This window comes from Macrosteles quadrilineatus, unplaced genomic scaffold, assembly GCF_028750875.1.
Source record: "Macrosteles quadrilineatus isolate MER2022 unplaced genomic scaffold, UCM_ALF_1.0 Scaffold_4__1_contigs__length_99947679, whole genome shotgun sequence".
Classification (NCBI taxonomy): Eukaryota; Metazoa; Arthropoda; class Insecta; order Hemiptera; family Cicadellidae; genus Macrosteles; species Macrosteles quadrilineatus.
The window spans coordinates 16,002,749-16,021,061 of record NW_026542597.1 but is presented as its reverse complement, the minus strand read 5'-3'; the positions used below and the strand labels follow the sequence as shown (position 1 = coordinate 16,021,061).

Here is an 18,313-nt window from a genome sequence, read left to right as displayed (position 1 = left end):
AACATTTTCATTTTTTGAAAGTTACTGACTTTTTCTCAGGATCGAGCTTGCGACCCTCTGATTACAAGGCTAACCCTATAACCACTCAGCTATGGCTATTCTATAATGCAACCTACCCACTAACAACAGTATGTTTAAACAATATTTTTTTCATCCTTTCTCTCTGCTCAACTTGTATACATTTTTGGGAATATACCGCAGTATCAAAAATGAACAACCAAGACAATGCAATCATTTAGAGCCATGTGTTCGCTATAATTCCGGCAACTTCTTAGTCTACAAAACGTCTAGACATGTAGTGAATACAAGTGGTGGAATAAACAATCAAACTTTGCCCATTAGTGTCTCAAGTTAAACCTAGCCTCTTGTCGCATTCAAGTGGTTGTTTCTCTTGAATACAGCAAAACTAGACCAACTTTGCGCCTTCTGTTAGTTGTACAATTGACTATTTTGATACCAGAGAAGACATTTTATGTATGTGAATAGCGTGTAAATTTTATGAACTTTTCTAAATTATTCCCTGGTTTGAAAACGAAGTCTAGTAACTGTGGAAGTCCTTACCACGATAAAAGACAATAGTTTACGAAATGTAAGGGGGTGGCGTTGTTCAATTATTTGTTGAGGGAGGTACATATTTAATGATTCTGAATTCCTTTAATATATGGGGTTTTAGTACCTCAGTCTAGCCATCCTCTCAGATGTTAAGTATCTAGCACGTATGTGAATGAGTGGAAGTTTTACTTAGAACAAGTAGTGCCAAAAAAAGATTTTGAACTTTTTGAAAAATCCGCCATTTTAATTTTTCTGAGAGGTGTAAAAATTAAAAAAAAATTGTTGATTTTTCAGTTGAAGTTGTTAGCGTTATTTAAAAAAAATACAAAAACACGCCAAAATTCCACAAATTGTATAAAAATTTTAGAAGTAGGGTGTTTTTTTAAGGGGTGTCATTTTTGAAAACGCCAATAAAGGGTTTTATAGTAAATTAAATTCCTGACCATAAATATTCTTTCAAGTTTTTTGCTAGCTGTTTTGACTGTTGGGTTATAAAATAAAAAAAAACGCGTTATGTCGTTTTGAGATGTCCACAATGTTGGATTTTTTTGTGGGGGGGGGGGGTTAAACTTGAAAGAGGACTTTTGAAAATGTTATGGCTATTTTAAGGTGACGTACATTATTGTAAAGTTTTAATAGTGAAGCTATATTTCTACATGCTATAGTTCATCCAAATTAAGCCTATTTTTACCTGTTTGTGGTCTCGTTCAGTGTTTAATATTGATCTGTATTCAGTAGCCCTGATTGGCGGCTTTCCAACTACTCAGCTTAGATTGTTGCTTTGCTAACATTTATATCTGACCACTTTCCCTCATTCCATTACTTTAGTTGATTGCATCCTGTCTAAATTTTATTCAAACTTTTACTTTTAAGTTTTACATTAAACATCCCATCAACATGGACCAACTGTGACCAAATTACTTTTCAAAATACGTAAACACGATTGAATTAGCATTTCACCAAGCTAACTACTGTCAAACGTATACACTTAATACAATACGGCGTTTCTCTGTACACCAATCTATTATAGATTTTTAGAGTTTCAAATAAAAGAATTTCACAAATCACAAAATAAAATGGTGGAATTCCATAGATGTACAAGAGCGGATTTACCAAATCAAATTATCAGCTTCGCTATGGTTGTTGTTTATTTGTTTGTTTCTCCAGCTTCATTGGTTCAATTAACGAAATCAAATCGTTCATACAGTAAACAACTCATGAAATGGGCGCTAAGAGAATGCGAAACAGTGTTTTTGGATTAAAACCACGGAAACATATTACAGTATTACATACAATATTTCAATTCAAATGGGGACGCCTGGAGTGTATTTTAATTTTTAACCCAAAAATTAAAATCGTTTCGTGGTCGTGGTTCGTTCGTTAATCGTGTTTCGTTTGTTAGTGTAGAACGAAGTGAGATGCTGTGTGTAGCATTGTTGCTGAATTAGACCAGCTGTTTAATACTTTTCGATGAAATGGCGACCATACAAAGTAGGTTTTTTAAGCCAAGTATGAATGGAGGTGAGTTTCATTGTACCAGGATCATTTATTGAAATCCCAATGATAAAGGACAGCTGGTTCCAGTTTTGAACCGTCAAAAAGATACTAATATTTTAGGATCGAACCGGTGACCTTTTGATTAGCAGGCGAGCATTGTAACCACTCTGCTACCCAGCTCTTTGCTTAAGTCGATCTAAATCTAAGTAGTCTACCTAAAAAGTCGATCGAAATCAAAGCAGTCTACGTAAAAAGTCTATCTAAATCTAAGTAGTCTACGTAAAAAGTCGATCTAAATCTAAGAAGTCTACGTAAAAATTCGATCGAAATCAAAGTAGTCCACGTAAAAAGTCTATCAGATATCCAAGTGTTTGTAATGAGACTGAAATGTGCTGTAACAGCAAATCACTTTGACAACATTGAAGTGAAAAGAATGAGTCACTGTGAGAATGTTGTAATGTGAGGAACAATTTTTATCAACGTTTTTATTATTATTTTCAAATGTTGTTAATTTTACATTATTGTCAAAGACTATTTATTACCTAATATACAAGGACGTTTCTTCATAGATTCAAATACTTGTATATTTTGGATAGTTTTTTTAAGATGTAGCTGTAATGACAAAATTGAAATTTATGAGTCTAGTTTAATTTTAAGGCTTGACTAACGTACAACAATTATAACAAGAAAAATAATGCATATCGGGTAAGTAATACAATATTTAAAATATTTACAGAATTTTTAAAGCACAGTCGGTAAAAATAAGATCCACATACAAATTTGGACAGTGAATACGGTTTGAGTACTGAAGATTTAGCGTAGTTAATATTTTTTATTAATTTTTGCTACCCATGGTTGATAATATGATCAAGATGAAATTGTTATAAACCTAGTCATCGTTAATGAAAGATTTTCTTTAATGACTCGGTTCATAGCTACATTACCCGAAGTCATTCTTCGACGATGACAAGCGTATTCTATTTCATCAAGACACTTCTTAAATTGCGTTTCAGTTAGACATTTATTATTTTGAGACTATACAGTTAAAATTGCCAAAACATGCTAAGAGTTTTAACTTAAATCTCCGCGAAGTCTTTCAAACTTTTTTAAGTTCTCACCAACATCCGTGACCTAAAGTGACTGTAAGGACTCCGCGTTTAACGTTGGACTAAAATGCTTGCGATTCTATCGTTAAATTATTTTGAACTTTGTAAGCTTGTTTTTTTATTATCTTACAATTTAATGGTCAATTCTGCCGCATGATTATAACCATTATCATTCAGTAACATTGCTGATGGTTTGATTGCGGTGCGGTTTAAACCACAGACCACAGTGAGTGTAATCACAACCATTGTTGTTTCTATAGTAAATTATGTTGTATTGTATTAATAGTTTTGTGTATTATTACAAACAAGGGAATATATTGCTGTTATTATCATATCGCATAGGTACCTGAGTGGTTAAAACACTAAACCAAGACGATGTACATCTCACTGAAGTACCTTTAGTCAGGTTTTAAGTGTAAGAAATGTCTATGTGGCCCTAACTTAGTCTGAAAAATAAAGAATTTTAAATTTATTTTACTTTTTAGGCTACTGAAAAAATCCAAACCCTGTAAAATAAACCCATGCTATTTTTATGGAGTAAAAACAAACTAACGTCGTAGTTTGCTTGTTTATGAATATATTTTGATCAAATTTGGAAAATTTATTTATTGTACACTGTACTATTAACATTGGATAAAAACTTTTCCCTCTCCCATAGCAATGAACCGAGGTACTCATTAAAGTTTCATTCTATTTGAATGGGGAATATTCTGAAATGTTTAAGGAAAGCCTGCAGGTTTCCTGCGACGGTAATAGGCATATTTTTATATCACACGCTCAATTATGTATAATTTACTACAGATATTGTGCTATCCACAGTTAAGGTTGTAACAATTAAACATAATCTACTATCCGTCATAAATGTTCTGCATCCTTCTGAAAATGTCCTACAACAAATTGTCGACAATGGTTTTGAAATGTCCTCAACAACAATATGAGTAAACCAGTAATTTTATTTATTTACGTACTTATGTCGAAAGGTGCACAAATGCGTATTCTAAATGGACATCAGCTGATATAAATATGCGGAAGTGGTGGTATTTTTAGCAATACAAGTAAAGCCGGAGGAGGAAGACCAATTACTCAATTTTAATCATTCTGTTTGCTTCTTTAACACGCTCAATTGAAGCCCATCTGTTAATATGCATATTGCGAGAAATTCCAAGAGCCTGTTGGTTCTGTAAAGCAGTCTATCACTTAACATGACACCCATTTCACAGCTATTACTGATGGGTGTAACGTGTAACTAATTGGAGTGTTATATACGGTTATCAAGCATGTAGTTAATTAGCTATGTTATGTGAACTTTTTGGAGTTTCAGGTTGAAAACTGCAGTGCGAAGGATGGTTAAATAATTGTAAATAAATCATTTATGGGAGAGTAGAAGAGTGTAGCCTACTGGAGTATGTTATTATGTTTTACAATCAGTGCAAAACAGTTTTTTATAGGTAATTATAAGGGAATATACATTTTCGGTGTAGTTAAAAGAATCGTCAGCATAATATGACGACTTTAACCTTGTAATACAACTTGAGTGTTGTTCTTTCTTTACACTGTAACTGACTAGTTTAGTTGACTGGGACCGTGGTGACATCCTGTTATCCAGCTACTTGGAGGTCACGAATTGTAGATATTTAAGTGAATGCGATACTCCCTGGTGTGGATTAACGTCCGCACTAGTGAGTACAACATCTAAATAAATTAAGGCAAAAATGTGGTTCAAATTTCACTATAGTAGGTCCCTTAGTTGCCATTGGCTATGTGCTATTAATCAACAGTCCTGTCTAAGGAACAACAGGCTTTAGTAAGTAACTAGACAACAAGATCGCGCCACTCATCCTACACTCATCACCATTCATACTTGGCTTAATACCTACGTTCGTATGGTCGCCATTTCAATTAAAATTATTAAAGTATGACTACGATTTATGGATAGACATTTTTAACTATTTACTATTTCATCATGCTTTGCCATCACAAAAAAAGGGAAATTTAGAAACCTTGTTTTTCTACACTGTAGAGTTAAACACTAGAAAAACCTAGATTGGCGGTGAAAGCGTATCTGGGGGAGTTCGCCACTCGTATATTGTTGAGCAATACAATGATGCAACTAATATTACCGGGCTCACGAAATTAACAGTGTGAAAAGAATCGTGATGGCCACTTGAGTAACCTTCTGATAGAACCTCGTAATTATGGTGCAGATTTGACTGTGGATGATCAATAGTTGTGAAGATGAGACAAAATATATCGTGGATATCGCTGATGTACAGGGTTATTACAAATGATGTTCATGATTTCAAACATACATAAAATATAGTTTTATTTGCTATACAAAGAAATAAAATGGTTACAACTTTTGAAAAACTCAAAAAGTTTCTATACAGATACACAGAACTGTAAATGCTCGATACGGGAACCCCTTGTGGTACGACGGATGTCAATAATGTAGTCCAGCTCTTGCTAGACTTTGAAAAGTGTGTCTTGATCTATTGTTTCGATAGCATTGGTAATTCGTTGCTGGATCTCAAGTATGCTATCTGATAATGGTGGTGTGTACGCCTTATCTTTGATGTATCTCCACAAGAAAAAAATACAGGGGGTGATGTCCGGAGATCTTGTAGGCCAGTTCAGGGGTGTGTCATTATTCGGACCACCGAGCTCGGTCCATATGTCAAGCAGCACATTGTTAAGTTCAGCCCTACTACAAGTAACATTCAAATGCAGCCATTTCTCTTAAATTTCAAGGGTCACTTGCCAATATAGTGGGTACTAGGAGGATCATCGTTAAACCTGGTTCCAAAGGGTCGTTGCACACTAATAACAGATTGGTTAATGTAATATTACAACTGGCAAAAAGCTTTCCTGCCTTCAAATTCAACCATTACACAACACTTACAACAATTGACAAACAGCTGATATGCACCCAAACCAATGTAAATGAAACTTTATGAGTTTTTCTTTCCAATGGTACCAACTGAAATAGTCTTGAAACAAATTAACCCAGTAATATTTATAATCAAAATCAGGAACATCATTTGTAATAACCCTGTATAATATTGTTATATTGAAGAAAATCCTTCAAAACATCATACACATTAACCATGAAATATTAGTGAACATTAAACTTATTTAAGAGTCTTCATCAGTGGTAGCCATATTGGATTTTAGCCCCATAAGACCAATGTTAAATTTGACAGAACATACCATCATTTGAAGTAGTATGCCGGTTTTATTTATTAAAATAGTCTTGAAAATTTAAAATTGTACTAGGGAATAAACTAATGATATTTCAATTTTTTTGTATTTTCTCAATAAATAATTTAATTGAAGGATAATTAATAATCACTAACTTATTAAGTGGAGGGAAAATGGCAAAACTAAAACCTTTACTCCCTAGAGGACCACTAATCCTTAATTTGAACACCTCAATCATTATTTTATAACAATAGAAAAAATAGAAAATTATAACAATAGAAATTGGCTGCTGCCGTTGGAAATAAAATAAAATAAAATAAAATAAAATAGGATTTTTAGAAATTTTGTTACAAAGTTGACATTGCTCTTATGGGACTAAAATCCGATATGGCTACCACTGATGAAGACTCTTAAGATAATGATGCGAAAAATATTTGTTTGTTCAAACTTCTTTAAGACGCAATAACCTATTAATTTGGAATATTGCTGCATCTAATTGCAATTGCAAGCATCCTATTGTCCAATCACGTGTTTTGGTGAGTGTTTTGTGTTGGCCTTAATCACAGAAAACATATTACTATAACCCAGAATGCCAACCGCATGGTAAAAAGCAGTTTTGAGAGAGCTTTGCCTGTCAATCGTAGGCAGCGCCACCAGCGTTGCTATGCTGAGTGCATGGCAACGCTACAGCATAGCAACGCTGGTGGCGCTGCCTACGATTGAAAGGCAAAGCTCTCTCAAAACTGCTTTTTACCATGCGGTTGGCATTCTGGGTTATGTTTTCTGTGCCTTAATGCATGATTGAGTGCGCTCACGTCGACTAGTTGGTGCACTTTTATTTAGGTTATGTTAGGTTAGATTTTACAGTTTGAGCTTTTCTATTTGGATATGATTATAAAAATAAGTAACAGTTTCTAAGATTTGTATTGTTAAAATACAACAGCGAACGCCCTGTACAGATACATACTTATTCATTACTGACTCCAGGCTTGATACAATGATTTTAGGTTATCATCATGTACCTTTTGTTTGAACCCAGGCCCACTTTTAGGAAATCCAGTGGCTATTATTAGATTACTATTTTTTTACAATCTTCTGTCATTTGAAAATGAATCTGCGTTGCTCCGAAACTACCAATAGGTTATACCTATAGGCTATACAATAACTGGAATACTTTATCGTGGAATGACTATGACAAAAGGTACGCGACCGGTATAGTAGAAACAGACATTAATATTGTCTATAGCTGATCCATAACATGGATAAACTTATAAGATTGATTATCATGTTGGCTTAACTTGTGGGCAGTAGGAAATTTACATTTCGATAACCTTCTATGCCTTTAATTGTGCCAGATATATTTTCTTCTCACACCTCGTCAACTATCCTTTATTGTAGGACAATATACAGGGTTAGTAAAAAGTGTCGAGACCCCCTGTTATTTTTTTAACGGCCCATACTAGAAAAATTAAACTCGGCATAACTTTATGACATGTTATGAATCACTTTTTGGGCATAACCGACACTTAGTGTACATCCCCAAAATGGGGGATTTTGGGGGAAACTCAAAAATTTCAAAAAAAGACCCATCGAGTGACCCCTTATTTTGAAGGTCCTGGTAAAAGAAAACCAACAATGCAAATTAGAGGTCTTTATCTCAATCCAGTAAAAAATGGCAGCCAATTGAAATTCTCAGAAGTTAAATTTAACTTACAGCTTTCCAAGTCTGGAGACCCTCTGTAAATTTTGTAGTGGCTCACACTAAAAAAAAACTAAACTCTACACACCTTTTTGGCATGTTATGAAGTACTTTTTAAGCCTAATAGCCACTTGCTTACCAAACCCAAAATGGAGGATTTTGGGGGAAACTCAAAAGTTTTAAAGATAAGCCCCATCGAGTGACCTCTCATTTTGAAGGTCCTGGTAAAATAAAACTAACAACGCAAACTAAAAGTTTCTATCTCAATCCAGTAAAAAATGGAAGCTGATTAAAATCTTTAGAAATCGGAAATAACTTGCAATTTTATATTCAATTGGCCGCCATATTTTACTGTGTTAAGATAGAGACCTATAGTTTGCGTTGTTAGTTGTCTTTTTTTATGACCTCCAAAATGAGGGGTCACTCGATGGGGCTTATCATTTAAATTTTTTGAGTTTTCCCCAAAATCCCCCATTTTGGGTTTGGGAACTTATGAGAATTTCAATTGGCTGCCATTTTGTACTGAACTGAGATAGAGACCTCTAGTCTACGTTGTTGGTTTTATTTTACCAGGACCTTCAAAATAAGGGGTCACTCGATGGGTCTTTGTGTTTGAAATTTTTAGTTTCCCCCAAAATTCCCCATTTTGGGGATAAACACCAAGTTGCGAATATGCCCAAAAAGTACTTCATAACATGCCATAATGGTTTGCCGAGTTAAGTTTTTCTAGTATGGGCCGTTAAAAAAAATAACAGGGGGTCTCCACACTTTTTACTAACCCTGTATTTACAAATAGACAAGTTGCGTGTATATTTAATCTTTATAGTTAGACTCTAGTGTCGAGCATTTTCCTACATATATTAACATTAGAAAGGTGTATTCTACCGCTGACACAGCGGTGACACAGTGTCAATTTGATCAATCCGTGTCAACGTCGCTATCGGAGAGGATTGACGCTAGCGATTAAACCACAATCACAACGTTGCTGAGGTTCGTGATCAACGTTCGGTTGATCAATTTGATCAACTAAACAAATTCTATATTCTGTTAAGTACTCACGACAACATTCAAAATTACTTGTAGTCATTTTAAGTTATGGAATCCTTTTTAATCAATTGAAATCTCAAAGCTTTTTAAACATTTAATTAAGAAAATAAATCCAATAAAGTATTACGAAACTCTTTTACCGCAAAAAAGGGTATGTCAGTTATTGGAAAAACCCAATGGGAATGTTGATTAAACATTTGTAATACATAGATATCTATTAATAATCTTACTAATTTTATAAATGTAAAAGTTTGTGTGCTTGTTTGTTTGTTTGTGTGTTTGAAGTTCAATCATGCATAAACCGCTGGACGGATTGGGCTGAAATTTGGCATGATGATAGCTTACATTCCCGATTAACATATAGGCATATTTTTATCTCAAAAATCCCTTCGGGCTCCGCCCCAGTGGCTCTGTAATTCCTCATGTGAACCTTATGAGTATTCATATTTAAAGGGAATTAAAAAATTTAGTCAGCTGTTTCAACTAAAAAAGTTGGTTCTATGATATGGAAAAGCATTAAAAAGTTATAAGATTTACCAACAGGGTGCAGCACTATATTTTTTTTGTATTTATGTAAACAGCTAATTTGAACTAAGCAGCAACAAAAAACTGTGATACGCACTGAGAACTGTCAAAGTAGGATTGTTTACAGTTATGTTTATGTTTTTCATTTCATGAATAATTTGTAATATTTTGCGAATTGTTGATAATTTTTATTTTTCTCTATTGTTCAGGTGAAGTGGTAGAGCATTATGGCTATGGTAGATGTGTAATACTATAGAATACTGTAAATAAAAAAAACAAATTTATCAAACTGTGTCCTCCCTTATTGCAAACGCAAAGCTTGAGTATAACTGCAATAAGCATTTTATACGTATATTCCAACCCCGTACGAAGGACGGGTACTCTGCTAGTATAATATATTTGCCAAAGCTTTAAGTTGTTAAGAAAAATATGAAAACTAATTTGGCAAATTATTCATAATTTCGCAATTCAATGTCAAAAGCTTAAAGTAAATAAGATAATGAAGTAAATAAATACATTAGACAATAAGGTTTTAATTATGAACACTTAGCTCTAGGAAGAAGATAAAGTAAATGTGTTCATATTGTGCACTCATGAAGATGTTTTGAATACATTATTATGGACTTACTGAATTATGCTATAAATTATAAGGTGTACTGTGTAGTACACAATGTAAGTACATGTGGTATAAGAGACAATGATCTATCAATGCGTAAGAAATGCATATTGTGTATATTGTTAGTAACCCTTTGTTCCAATAAAAACAGTTCCGTCGATGCAACAAGAAAACCGTTGTTCTTGTTTGTTATTTTCGTCTTTCTTATTCTTTGATTTCCTCCCGTATTAGAAAATACTCCTTTCAGTGTTTTCACACGGTTATATTCTAATTTTTGAAAAATTACAAGAAAAAAAAGAATACGGTTTGAAACAAACTAAAATTATTTTAGTTTGTTCAACCGCTCATAGTTTGTATACAGTCTTTATTTTGAAAATTGTAGGGGAAAAAACAGTTATCATACAAAGTTGAATGCAGTTTTTAAAGTTATACCGGAATAAAAAAAAAATACTATACTATTAATATTGTTTTACGCCATTGGAATTTGCTAAATTTATTTTAAGTAACTGTCCAAGCTTTTATCTCTTTACCATCTATATTGATGCCAGAACAAAGCAAGAGATACAATAATATGAAAGTAATAAAATCACCATAGTTTGCCATGCAGTTAGTATCTTAGCCCTCTTAGGTTCTAGAGTTTTACTAAATTTTCCAAACTAACTAAAAAAAGGAAAACCCGTAAACGAACTTGCAGGTTTTTCCAATCTGATCCATAGGTTCAAATGCATAGGTTATTTAATAGTGTAGTAGTAGTAGATGTTAGTTTGTATAGGCTGTCCTAAAAAAAATCTTTAACATCCATTAGGCGTAGAAAAAAAAACACGATTACATATAAATAAATCATAAGGGCCATTTTCTATATAAGCTTATAAAATGTTTTTAATTTAAATAGTTATTATTTACAAACCATATTTACGGTTAGGTTAGAACACTTAAAACGAAAAAACAACCTAAAAATTCGATTGTATATTTTTACAAATCTAGCGGCGGTCATACAACAGAAAATGTCCAATACAAATTTTAACTCAGTGTACAACATTTTTGCCAAATTTTATTCTATTTTAATCATAAATTCAGGTTTAAGTGTACAAAAGTGTGGACATCAAGTGAGGACGTTGAGCTAATAAAGATGGAACTACAAGTCTCCCCTGGGGCACACCGTCACTTCTACCAACTTCTTGACAACTTGCTCATCGAGTTGCCATCTTGGTCATCAAGTTGTTATCCGAACTCATCACCCAACTTCTTCACTCTTCGACGACCACAAGTAGCCGTTATTGTTAGCCAACATCCGCAGGGTGATAGTTAATTCGGATACATCCGAAAATGTTGGTAAGTGGTCCTATTTGCTTTCTGTTTGTATAAAAAGTCGATGTGAATATGGAAACAGTAGAGAATTGGATAGTATGTTAAATCCAACAAATTTACCATGGAATAGCTATTAGAAATGTAGTTTACAATTTGTTAAAATATATTGAAAACACCGTTTAAGTGTAACTCAGGAAGCCACCGTGTAAAATTGTATTTTAATACTATAGAATAGTATTTTAGTAGAAAGTTTATCACTGTAGCCGAAAGTAATTTTTTAGAAACGGGAATTAGTTTGACAAGAGTAAATCGAGGATAAAAAACAGACATTTTCGTTCCACGAAAAAAACGTGGTAAATGTTTCGTCATTCAGTAAAACATTTTAATGATAAATAATTCACAACACTAACATTTTGAATATTTTTACTTGTTAATTTGGCCATGTAGGGTTCTATTTAGTTTTTCATGATAAACACGGGCAGTTGTTACCGTTACATAAATGTATTTTTCATTACATCAAATTAATTAAAAAAATTGCAAATAAAATTACTAGACTGTTTACAAACTTTAATTTTTTCTAGTCGATAAAGGGATCTTTGTGAATAGTGAAAAATTCAATATACAGTAACACGAAAAAATATAACAAATAACTGAACAATATAGTTTTGTAACTGGGACTATTTTCTTTGGCGAAATCAGCTGGGGAGTTTCAAAGCCAGAGAATGTACATCTTCGACTCCAGCTGATACTGTATTTTGCTCAATGGCCAAACGGAAGTACTTAACTCCCGTATCGCCTTTTTGAAAATAAATGGCATTTTTCACCACTATGACCTAAAGTGACTTTTTTGACAATAGCTCAAATTTGTAAATGAGCAAGAATTAAAAAAAAAATACCTCTAACCCATGTATCAAACAGTGTTTTAGTCAAATGCACGATTTGGCCTATAAGCTAACTAAATCACAAAAGAATAACAGTGCACCTTGTATTGGATTTCGAAATTATTTCCTCTTTGTAATACACTTGTTGTACACAAACAGCTGTTACCGCTTAAAGAATAACATATATTACTCCACGAATTCAGTAAATAATTCAAATACAGTGGAACCTCGATAAGAAGACCCTCGATAATAAGTGTCATTTTAAAATCCCCTTGAATTTATTTTACCCCAAATCACATGTTATTGCAAACCTCAATAAGGAGTCAACCTTGATAACAAGTCTCATTTAATAATCTCCTAGAGAGTCTTGTTATCAAGGTTCTACTATTCATCTAACTGTCAATAAAAATTAAGTTTCAACATTACAGACGTCAAAATACAATTTAACACGTTTAGAGCACAAAATCGATCGGTACAATTTTCTGTACAGCTTATGTCTTCATCTCTACATCTTTTGCTCTAGATTAAAAAGAACTACTTTAGCTCCGTAACGCATCTTTAAAAACAAAAACAGTATATTCGTGCTTGATTCCGCACCAAAACAAACACTGTAACAGCCAAGACGCCTCTTATACGCAAGATGTGCGGTTTGAGGTTATTTCTGTGCTGTGTCAACAACACAGCGCTGGTCAGCTGATACGATGACGTCATCTGTTAAATAATGCCAACATAACAATCGATCATCTGAATAAACTTCGCCAGTTTGTGGTGGAATATCGTCGGTTTGTGAAATGCAATCATACAGTCATACGATGTTATTTATTGGATCTCAGGTAGATATTGGATTGCATATTCAATGCATATCTATTTTACTTAAATTAAAACTCCAGTGCTCCAGTGGAATTTTGGTTAGTAGGATTTCATTCGGATTTTGAATAGCGTTTTATTAATATTTAATTAATCTGCATTTTCAAATCTTTGGTAAATTTATTCGTTGAGTTTTAATAACTCTTAGGACGAATTGAATACATTTTAAGGTTACAATAGTTCTCTTTAGTTGTTTTAGTTTCAACATGTGAACGGATAAAGCCAACTAAAATAGCAAGTCATGTTTTTTTATAACTATGTTAACCGAAAAAAAATATCATACGCTCTGTTTTGATTTACTGTTTTAGCGAATTCGCCTATAGGGAAGTAGCTATTACCGCAAGTGGCACGGTGAGACCTAGGCCCGGGACCGATTTAATTTTTCATTTTGATGCCCCCAGAGAGCAAAAACAACGAATTATATATGTGTTCGTGAACGCGATAACTCGAGTAATTTTCGTCCGATTTTGATAAAATTTAGTTTAAAGGTGTAAGGCTGGATAAACTTGAACGAGTTCGCGAACCAGCATGGTCAGAGCATGGGAACGGGGTTTTACGGGAGGTTTTATGGGGCGAAAATTGGTTTTTCTCATTTTTGACCCTTAAAACACACAATTTTTCAATTTATCTATAGACCTTTACAAAGAGCTTAAAAACAAATATTTTAGTATATCAATATAGTGTTATTGTATGGTTATTGATTAGGTTATTATATTTTGATTGGTTATTATTTATTACGGCGGGTGTATTATTTATTACTTTTATTTACTCTTAAAGTAGATTTATTGTATATCACTTTTAAAACTTGACGTAATTTTTACTTACAAATTGCATCAATTAATCCAGAAATAAAATCAATTGTACAACGGAAACGCAAAGTTATCTTTTAGTCGTCAGTCAGTTAACACACCTACTTAGAAAACTTGGTAAAACATAATTTCTTCTCAAAAATTACATTCTTAAATTGTCTTTGAAAATCATGCAAATCGACTTAAGAAATCTTTTGTAGAAACACTTATAAAGCGTTTCCGGTTTAATATAATTTCACGATACTCAACGAAGGGAAAAATTACAGTAAACAGAATCTTATCGGATAAAAGATGAAAAGGAATAAACTTGTAATAACTAAGGATAAAGAGAGAGAGAGAGAGAGAGAGATGGTGGAAGGGGCGGGGATTGGTTATCCAGAGTTCTTCGGAGTTGCACGTCGGATAGAGTTCGCTTTGATCATGTAGTTGCAAATTTAATGACTTTGTTTACAAACAATATCAAAGGACTTCGTAGGGACCGCAATAGAAATATGCACTCTTTGATGTGGCACTGTAGCGAAAACTTCACCCTGTAGATTGCATTGGCAACTCTTTTCAATTATTGATTAGATAGATCTATTTTTGTCCTATCTTAATTCTCGAGAATGTAGTTTTAAAATATTTTATGTTGCAGGCGAAAAGACTTGATTGAGTGGCAATGAAGGTGCCATAAAAATTATCAATGCCTTCAAAAAGTAATGTAATTTAACATTAAAAACATACAATTCAATTATATTTAACTCAATTCAATTATATTTCAAAGCTATGAAAGAACACAAACATTTAAAAGAAAACCTTAAGTCGCCTCAAAACCTCAAATGAATGGTCTTGATGAGAAACTTCCTCAAAAAATATTAGTTCTCTCCTAATAGCACATACCCTATTAATGAAAAGAGTTTCATTAATAGTATATTTCATCACTAGGGCGCAAAGTGACTCTTTTTGACCACAGGAAGAGTTGTAGAGTTCAGAAAATAATGAAGGGTTGAAAGAACACGTTTTGCCCGTGCGATGAACTATACTTTTCACCACACTGTCCGGAAAGCAGCAGTTTGTAGCTCTCTAAATCGTCGGCAATCGGCAAAATCATTGTTTTCAGGTAACTTTAAATAGGGAACAAAAAAACATATTGTGGTAAATTTTTCGGTTTGCTAACCTCAAAATTTTATCAATACATTATGAAAACACTACTAATTATATGATTCTTAAAGTTATGTTTGTAAATGATAGAAATATAAACATTGATGTTGACTTTGTATAGCCTCAAATTATGTGGTATAATTTTGGAACGATTAGAAGGTTATTTCCACAGCGTCATGAAAATAGTTGTTCATCACACGGATCAAAACAATGTGAGTGTTAATATGTTTCACAACAAAATCCGTTTCAAACTTAGGTAACTGTTTCATTTACAATTAATGCCACCCTCCAATCGTTGTCAATACGTAAGCAAACTCCAAAGATCTTAAACAAAAAGTACGAAACAAAGTAAAACGTTCGTTCTATAATGCTTAGTGACACAGCCACTACTACTTCCTGTACAGTAGAGCAATAGAATGTGAGCAGGTTCAAGTTTGTAAAGTCACAAACACTAATTAGAAACAAAAGACGTTATCCTGGTCTGAACGCTCTTGGAGTTAGAATCATCTGACTTGCAAATTCTTGCAATTTCCTGTTACATAATTTCGCCGCGCTTCTAAATTATTGAATTTTTGTTTTATGAAAATTTTACATAACGTAAAGAGTCACAAAGTTCAAACAAAAGTCGGTTGGTAAAAATGAGTTCTATGTCAATATGTAAAAAAAAATACTTCTATCGATTTGTATTTTGACTTAGTACATAAACGTGGATAGAATTTGCTAAATGTTTTGAAAGTTGTTCTTGATGTTTCATTATGATTTTAAGTATTGAGTTTGTAATGTTTTTGGTTTTTATATATTTTTTCAACAGTATTGAGTTTATTTTTTTATTTTATCAATTTTATTAATGTGGAAGTTTTACTTTTGTTAGGCGTGTCGTAAAAGTTACACATAGTATTTTGTAAGTTTTCTACGATTGAAAAGGAAATAAATAGAGCAGAAAATCTACTAAATGCTATTTCAACCAAGTAACAAACTATCGTTTTATAATAACGCACCCTTTAAAGATATATTATAAATCTCACTTCTGTGATATGTTTATTTTGTAATAATTTAAAAAATTGGATGATTAAATGAACAAAAATGGTATCAACAATCTGACACATACTTTCTTCCGCTGCTCGTCAACAACCCTTATAGCATATGGGGTGATAGTAAATGTGATAATATACTGGAAAAATCACAACAACTTTTAAACAGTAATTTTTACAGAAATAGGAGTTTTACTATTTCGTTTAGATTTTAAAGGATTATAACAACCACACACACAAAACTTGAATCAAAATTAGTCATCTTGTTTTTTTATCCAATTTATACGTTAATTAATAGGGTTTTATGGGGCTAATCACAAAATGTATAGTAACTTATGAACCATAATTTTTACAGTAATGTGAGTGATACTATCTGGTTCAGCGACAATAGTTATTTGTGCAACTAGTGAGAAAAGTGAGCAATTGACTCACTCGAGAGAAATCCTTACTCACGAGCCGTAGGCGAGTGAGGAATGGTTTCTCGAGTGAGGCAATTGTACTTTGCACTCGAGTTGCACATTATACTTTTCCTACAGTTACCATAAAACAAATAAATTGGTGAAGAAACATAACCTAGTTTTACACAGAAGTGAACTTTTAATATAACATTTAATGTGAAGTGACAAATACAACAGTACAACAGCTGACCAGCTGATTTACAGCCAGTGCTGCCAACGTATTTCGCGCGCATACGACGTTGCCTGCAAGTTACGCGCTCACTATTTCGTGCCTTCACGTTGTAAATCTGGAGTGAGACAAAGTAATTAGAGTGAGACAATGTTAACATTGTCTCACTGATGAGCGAATTGGCCACTTTACTTTCTCAAATCAGTGAGAGAACATGTACATTGTTAGGTAACTGTAGGAAAAAGGATTATAACATACAACACTTTAATCAAAATCGTTCTAGCTAATTTTGAGAACATTTCTTATTTTGTAGGTTTTAATGGGAAACCCACCAATTAAAAATCTAAATTTCAAAAAATTTGAAAACTCTGGAGATACTATAGATTGGTATAGAATTTTAGACTTTAGCACATACTGTGATCAGCCGACATAACTAAGTTCTTTTTAATTAAAAATTGGCGACAGCTTTTCCATATAGATGGGATGTCTACTTCATAATAACCGATATAACAGTGGTATATACATGGTGTGTTATTGAAATGCTAAGCGTTGAGTACAACTGACGTTATGAAAAACTACAGCATTCAAACTACTTTAACAAAAATACAAACTACAAACTAAATGCACTCATCAGTTCCACTTGAAGACTTGCAGTCCTAAGGCATTATTCTTCGTTAGTTTGACACCAGTGCTATTTGTTTGCCATCTCAAAGATATTACCATGACAGTCATTACTGACTAACTGAGTTAAATAACTAAAAGAGGACTCATACCGAGGAATTTATAATGATTGACGCATTTCCTTCTAATTTCATTAAACTAGACATTTTTAATATATGCACACTGTTTACCACAGTCGTAAAACATTGATAGTTTATTTTAAATAGTTAACTAGAATAAAATTTCTTTAACGGTGGTTTACTATTCAATATCTATGTTTAAGTATGTATAATATTTTAGCTTTGGAAAATATCTATAACCTGTTTTTTTTATATCTATAGATCTCTATCACAAAATTCGTAGCATTTTATAGCTTGAAGAAACCATCATCTATAGTACTATGTTAGACGAATTTGGAAAGACCTGTGTGTATGCGTTAATGTCTGTGGATATCAACAATAGATAAATTGTCTCTGTAAAAATTAAAATGATTAGATCTTATAAGACTGAAACTGACACATCAACAATTACTGCAAACACAAATATTCGAGCCGATTGTGTACAACTTACGTTTATAAAAAAAGAGCTATAAAATTAGTTAGGGACTTCATATTCTATTGTTACCCTATCGAATCAATGCTAAAAATTAATGTGCTTGGTTGTATTGCCGAAATGGAACTTATAGAAAACTTGGAATATAGTTAATAGTTGAAACGTGAAATTCTTGATTCTGTTGTTCTGGGTCTTTAA

The 18,313-nt window shown here is 32.9% G+C and overlaps 1 protein-coding gene across 2 annotated transcripts in view; it reads right to left on the bottom strand.

The window, feature by feature from the left end:
• The window catches only part of LOC128993297 (TLD domain-containing protein 2-like), a 456,668-nt gene that overhangs the window by 247,717 nt on the left and 190,638 nt on the right, over window positions 1-18,313 (bottom strand). The window lies entirely within an intron of this gene.